Source organism: Oncorhynchus tshawytscha, linkage group LG01 (genome assembly GCF_018296145.1).
Source record: "Oncorhynchus tshawytscha isolate Ot180627B linkage group LG01, Otsh_v2.0, whole genome shotgun sequence".
In the NCBI taxonomy this organism is placed as follows: Eukaryota; Metazoa; Chordata; class Actinopteri; order Salmoniformes; family Salmonidae; genus Oncorhynchus; species Oncorhynchus tshawytscha.
This window is the reverse complement of record NC_056429.1, coordinates 26,687,417-26,695,248: the sequence shown is the minus strand read 5'-3', so window position 1 is coordinate 26,695,248 and position 7,832 is coordinate 26,687,417.

Below are 7,832 nucleotides of genomic sequence, written 5' to 3'. Positions count from 1 at the left end.
AGTACAGGCAGGGGTCAAAGGTGGGCGAGACAATCACAAACACAGGTGAAACAGATCAGGGTGTGACAGATAACCCTGGCATAGAAATGGGAGAAAGTATCAGAGTACAAAAATTTGCCACTGAAATTATTCTTAGTGTTTCAAAATGTTTTGTTATTAATGTTGTTCTTTGATCATTATATTTTAAACACCTATGAAAATCTGCACCTATGAAATTGCTTATCTGCATATTACCTTAAACAGCTCTCCTATGGTGGCCTTCGTGATGATCATGAGTGAGAAAGTTACAGATGCACAAAGATCATGCCCCCAAAATAAATGCTAACCTCCCCTGTTATTGGTAATGGTGAGAGATTAGCATTTATTTAGGGGGTATGATATTTATGCCTCTTTAACGTTCTCACTCATCATACACAATTTATTCATGATTATCCGTAATCATGGTAGGATGCACATTAATATATACGTGTTTAGAAACATATTCTATTCTTATTTACAATAAAAGTGACTCCAAAATGATACAATACATTTTTTACCATTAATTTCTATTGGGTATAACATAATCCGAGACAACCAAAACAAATTGAAAATGCATTAGTGGAGGTACCTCAGAGGAAGGGGAGGACCATCTTCTCAGTGAATTTCATAAAAATTAAAATAGGGAAACATTAAAAAGTTATCCTTTTTAGATAAAGCTACACTAAATATTTTCACATCACCAAATCATTGATTAAAACACACTGTTCTGCAATGGAGGTCTACAGTAGTCTCAGCTGGACTCTGTAGGGTAGCACCACAGCTAGCTTCTGTCATTTGAGTACATTGGCTTCAATACAAAACCTAGGAGGCTCATGGTTCTCACCCCCTTCCATAGACTTAGACAGTTATGACAACTACCGGAGGACATCCTCCAACCTACCAGAGCTCTTGCAGCATGAACTGACATGTTGTCCACCCAATCAAAAGATCAGAGAATGAATCTAGTACTGAAAGCATAAGCTACAGCTAGCCAGCACTGCAGTGCATAAATTGTGGTGAGTAGTTGACTGAGAGAGAAAGACAGTTGAACAGTTAATACATTTTTCCCCAAATTAAGGTGAAGCAAGAGAGAGAGATAGTAATTTTTAAAAATACAACCAAATATAACTTTCACTTAGCTAGAAATTCAGCTAGTTAAGCCTACTCAAACAGATAGCCAGCTAACTAACATAGCATCCCTATCCAACACTGGAACTTTTCCAAGTCAGGTTTTATTAATTTATTGCCACCGGGGCCTGCCGGTGTAACTACCTAAACTGCTTTTTGACTGTACACTGTATTGCATGATTGTAGCAGGTTCACAAATGCGTTTGTTCTAGTAGCTGTGTTGAATATGATGTGACAGTGATGTAGTCTGTGTATCGGTTTTCTTGCGGTGAAGGAGAGGCGGACCAAAATGCAGCGTGGTTTCTATTCAAGGTTCTTTAATAAAGACTCTACACATGAACAAACAAAACAAGAAATGTGAAAACCCAAAACAGCCCTATCTGGTGCAAACACAGAGACAGGAACAATCACCCACAAAACCCAACACCAAACAGGCTACCTAAATATGGTTCCCAATCAGAGACAATGACTAACACCTGCCTCTGATTGAGAACCATATCAGGCCAAACATAGAGATAGACAAACTAGACATGTAACATAGAATGCCCACTCAGATCACACCCTGACCAAACAAAACATAGAAACATACAAAGCAAACAATGGTCAGGGTGTGACACTGTGTGAAGCGTTTAGCTGCCATGATAGGAAGGTTTGGCTTGGAAAGGTTTTTTTGCCTGGTCACAGACAGCTGATGTGTTGTGCACTGAAGTCCACAAGCAAAGAAAAGGTGAGAGAAGGAGAGCACGTAGATAGTTTTGAGAAGGAATTATATATACAACGTTATATATACAATGAGCAAAGTGATCATGTTGTTTTTATGTCGCTGCTATGAAAGTGAACGGTGTTAGCGTGAGATCAGGGCTGTATTCATTCTGCCGATTCTCTTGAAAAATATTTCTTAAACAGAATCAAACGGAAAGAAACAGGGATAAAAATACCTGAATTTGTCCAATAGAAACTCACATTTGCAACTGTTTGACAAATGATTACACCATAGATCAGCTAGATGCAGGCAAGAGTGTGCAAAGCAGTATTGAATGTGTCACTGTCTGTCACCTTGATCACTAAAAATTCTGTCAACCTGTGCACCTAGGTTGTAAACTTTAATTCATAGGCTAGGTTGTAGCAACCTCCTGATGGGTACAGAGAACATTCTAGCATCCTGTAATAGCCTAAACCTATCGATGTAACATTGAGCTGGGTGAATAGAATATGAATGACAGTCATCCAATATGCTGTAATAGAAATAAGGCCATGCTCATAAAAATATGTATCAACCTCCCTCATCTTAAACGGCACCGACCACCACTGAAATGCATTATTGCGTGCTAGGAATGTGGGACCAAATACTAAACTTTTGACAAAATGTAATACACTATAAGTGAATTTGTCAAAATACTTATGACATCTTCAAATGGGGGGACTAGATACATCATGTGTTTTCATTTCTAAACGGTAAAACATATGTATGAAAATACCCTGTCGCCTCATATAAAACGTTAAATCTCAAATACAAAATGCTGGCGTTGTCACGTTCTGACCTTTATTTCCTTTGTTTTGTTGTTATTTAGTAAGGTCAGGGCGTGAGTTGGGGTGGGGTGTTTGTTTTTCTATGATTTTGGGATTTCTATGTTTCGGCCTTAGTGTGGTTCTCAATCAGAGGCAGGTGCCATTAGTTGTCTCTGATTGAGAATCATACTTAGGTAGCCTAGATTTCACTGTTTGTTTGTGGGTGATTGTCTATGTTAGTTGCTTGTGTCAGCATAGTTCTTATGATAGCTTCACGGTCGTTATTTGTTTATTGTTTTTGTACAGTTTACTTCGTGTTTTTTGTCATTATTAAATTATGCATTCACGCTGCGCTTTGGTCCGCTTCTTACGGCGTGTAGAGCCAAATCAAAAGTTTTAGCTTCACTGTCCAAAAAAGTGTAAGCAGGGGTAAAGTGACAAGGCATCAGGATATATAATACTAAAAGTAAAGAAAAGTAGCACCTGTGTGTGTAACAATGTGTGTGTGTGTGTGGATAGAGATCTGTGAGTGTGCATATATCCAGCCAGTGCAGGTAGAGTCACTGCAGACCACGTGTAACCATGCCAGCCTAGGACGTCCACATACGGCTTCTTCACCAGCAGAATCGTCTGAGACCAGCCTCCTGGACAGCTGATGAAACTGTGGGTTTGCACAACCGAAGAATTTCTGCACAAATGGTCAGAAACCGTCTCAGGGAAGTTCATCTGCTTGCTCGTTGTCCTCACCAGGGTCTTAACCTTACGGGAGTTTGGTGTTGTAACCAACGTCAGTGGGCAAATGCTCATCTTCGATGGCCACTTGCATGCTGGAGAAGTGTTCTCTTCATGGATGAATCCCGGTTTCAACTGTACCGGGCAGATGGCATGTATAACGTTGTGTGGGTGACCGGTTTGCTAATGTCAACATTGTATTTGTGTTTATTAAGGATTCCCATTAGCTGCTGCCAAGGCAGCTACTCTTTCTGGGGTCCAGCAACATTAAGGCAGTTATACACAATTAAAAATACTACATGACATTACATTTCATAATACTTTACCAAATACGTTTAGTGTTTTCCCTTGGACCACTACTCCACTATCACATATTTACAATACAACATCCATGTGTATGTGTGTGTAGAGTACGTGTCTTACCATGTGTGTCTGTGCCAGTGTTTGTGTTTCTTCACAGTCCCCACTGTTCTATAAGGTGTATTTTTATCTGTTTTTTAAATCAAATTTTACTGCTTGCATTAGTTACTTGATGTGGTCATGTCTCTATGTAGTACTGTGCGCCTCCCATAGTCTGTTCTGGATTTGGGGACTGTGAAGATACCTCTGGTGGCATGTCTTGTGGGGTATGCATGGGTGTCGGAGCTGTGCCAGTAGTTCAAACAGATGGCTCACTATATTCAACATATCAATACCTCACAAATAACATCTCTCCTCCACTTTGAGCCAGGAGAGATTGACATGCATATTATTAATGTTAGCTCTCTGTGTACATTCAAGGGCCAGCCGTGCTGCCCTTTTCTGAGCCAATTGCAATTTTCCTAAGTCCCTCTTAGTGCACCTGACCACACGACTGAACAGTAGTCCAGTCGCGACAAAACTAGGGCCTGTAGGACCTGCCTTGTTGATAGTGCTGTTAAGAATGCAGAGCATCGCTTTATTATGGACAGACTTTTCCCCATCCTAGAAACTGTTGTATCAATATGTTTTGACCATGACCGTTTACAATCCAGGGTTACTCAAAGCAGTTTAGTCTCCTCAACTTGCTAAATTTCCACATTATTCATTACACGATTTAGTTGAGGTTTAGGGTTTAGTGAATGATTTTTCCCAAATACATGCTTTTAGTTTTTGAAATATTTAGGACTAACATCCTTGCCACCCATTCTGAAACTAATGCAGCTCTTTGTTCAGTGTTGGCATGTCGTTAGATTGAAGAATGAAAAGATTGAAAAATGTAAGGGGCCTAGACAGCTCCCCTGGGGCTTGTTGAATGTCCTTCCCTATAAGCATGCTGAAAGTCTGTTGTCAATTTGTTTACTGTGAAATAGTATTGTATCTGGTCAAACACCATTTTTTCCTATAGTTTACTAAGGGTTGGTAACAGGCTGATTGGTTGGCTATTTGAGACAGTAAAGGGGGATTTAATATTGTTAGGTAGGGGGAATAACTTTTGCTTCCCTTCATGCTTGAGGGCACACATTTTCTAAGTAGGCTTAAATTGGAGTTATGGCATATAGGAGTCGCAATATAATTCACTATTTTCCTCAGTAATTTTTCATCCAAGTTGTCAGACCCCGGTGGCTTGTCATTGTTGATAGACCAAAATAATTTTAACCTCTTCCACACTTTACAGAATTCAAAATTACAATGCTTGTCTCATAATTTGGTCAGATATACTTGGCTGCATAGTGTCAGCGTCTGTTGCTGGCATGTCATGCCTAAGTTTGCTAATCTTGCCAATTAAAAAAAACGTTAAAGTAAGTTGGCAATATCAGTGGGTTTTGTGATGAATGAGCCATCTGATTCAATGAATGATGGAGCGGAGTTTGCCTTTTTGCCCAAAACTTCATTTAAGGTGCTCCATAGCTTTTTACTATCATTCTTTATGTCATTTATCTTTGTTTCATAATGTAGTTTCTTCTTCTTTTTATTCAGTTTAGTCACAATTTCTTAATTTGCAGTATGTTTGCCAATCGATTGTACAGCCAGAATTACTTGTCATTTCTTTTGCCGCATCCCTCTCAACCGTACCATTTTTCAATTCCTCATCAATCCACTGGGATTTAACAGTTTTTACAGTAATTTTCTTAATGGATGCATGCTTATTAGTAACTGAGATAAGCCGATTCATAAATGTGTCTAGTGCAGCGTATGGTTGCTCGTCATTACACACAACGCACCAACAAATATTCTTTACATCAACAACATAGGAATCACTACAATACTACAAATTTCTGCAGCATTAGTAAAGATGTGATCAATACATGTGATGATTTCATTCCTGTGCTGTTTGTAACTACCCTGGTAGTCTGACTGATAACATGAACCAGGTTGCAAGCACTAGTTACAGTTTGAAACTCTCTCTTGAGTGGTCAGCCTGATGAAAGCCAGTCAATATTTAAATCACCCAAAAAATATACCTCTCTACTGATATCACATACATTACTTGGGGAAATGATACAGTGCCTTGCGAAAATATTCGGCCCCCTTGAACTTTGTGACCTTTTGCCACATTTCAGGCTTCAAACAAAGATAGAAAACTGATTTTTTTTGTGAAGAATCAACAACAAGTGGGACACAATCATGAAGTGGAACGACATTTATTGGATATTTCAAACTTTTTTAACAAATCAAAAACTGAAAAATTGGGCGTGCAAAATTATTCAGCCCCCTTTACTTTCAGTGCAGCAAACTCTCTCCAGAAGTTACATTGTATGATTTTTAAGTAATTAATTTGCATTTTATTACATGACATAAGTATTTGATCACCTACCAACCAGTAAGAATTCCGGCTCTCACAGACCTGTTAGATGTTCTTTAAGAAGCCCTCCTGTTCTCTACTCATTACCTGTATTAACTGCACCTGTTTGAACTCGTTACCTGTATAAAAGACACCTGCCCACACACTCAATCATACAGACTCCAACCTCTCCACAATGGCCAAGACCAGAGAGCTGTGTATGGACATCAGGGGTAAAATTCTAGACCTACACAAGGCTGGGATGGGCTACAGGACAATATGCAAGCAGCTTGATGAGAAGGCAACAACTGTTGGCACAATTATTAAAAAATGGAAGAAGTTCAAGATGACGGTCAATCACCCTCGGTCTGGGGCTCCATGCAAGATCTCAGCTCGTGGGGCATCAATGATCATGAGGAAGGTGAGGGGTCAGCCCAGAACTACACGGCAGGACCTGGTCAATGACCTGAAGAGAGCTGGGACCACAGTCTCAAAGAAAACCATTAGTAACACACTACGCCATCATGGATTAAAATCCTGCAGCGCACGCAAGGTCATCCTGCTCAAGCCAGCGCATGTCCAGGCCCGTCAGAAGTTTGCCAATGACCATCTGGATGTTCCAGAGGAGGAATGGGAGAAGGTCATGTGGTCTGATGAGACAAAAATAGAGCTTTTTGGTCTAAACTCCACTTGCCGTGTTTGGAGGAAGAAGAAGGATGAGTACAACCCCAAGAACAACATCCCAACCGTGAAGCATGGAGGTGGAAACATCAGTCTTTGGGGATGCTTTTCTGCAAAGGAGACAGGACGACTGCACCGTATTGAGGGGAGGATGGATGGGGCCATGTATCGCGAGATCTTGGCCAACAACCTCCTTCCCTCAGTAAGAGCATTGAAGATGGGTCGTGGCTGGGTCTTCCACCATGACAATGACCCGAAACACACAGCCAGGGCAACTAAGGAGTGGCTCCGTAAGAAGCATCTCAAGGTCCTGGAGTGGCCTAGCCAGTCTCCAGACCTGAACCCAATAGAAAATCTTTGGAGGGAGCTGAATGTCCGTATTGCCCAGCTACAGCCCCGAAACCTGAAGGATCTGGAGAAGGTCTGTATGGAGGAGTGGGCCAAAATCACTGCTGCAGTGTGTGCAAACCTGGTCAAGAACTACAGGAAACGTATGATCTCTGTAATTGCAAACAAAGGTTTCTGTACCAAATATTAAGTTCTGCTTTTCTGATGTATAAAATACTTATGTCATGCAATAAAATGCAAATTCATTACTTAAAAATCACACAATGTGATTTTCTGGATTTTTGTTTTAGATTCCGTCTCTCACAGTTGAAGTGTACCTATGATAAAAATTACAGACCTCTACATGCTTTGTAAGTAGGAAAACCTGCAAAATCGGCAGGGTATCAAATACTTGTTCTCCCCACTGTATGTGTAATCTGTCATGTAAATTATAAATAAATGGAGGTGTGTAAGGATAATTCACAACTCATATTTAAAGACTCACTTAGGACTATATTGAAAAATAAACTGACTCTGTATGAAAAGAGAGTGTTGGAAAGCCTGCCCAACACCTCTAACAGAGAAACCATTCCAACAGAGGATTTCAAAGCATATTTTTATGCCTCCTGAACCGCCACACATTTTCAGGTTTAAAATCTGACTGAAAACAGCAAATCTCTACTCATAAACCTGG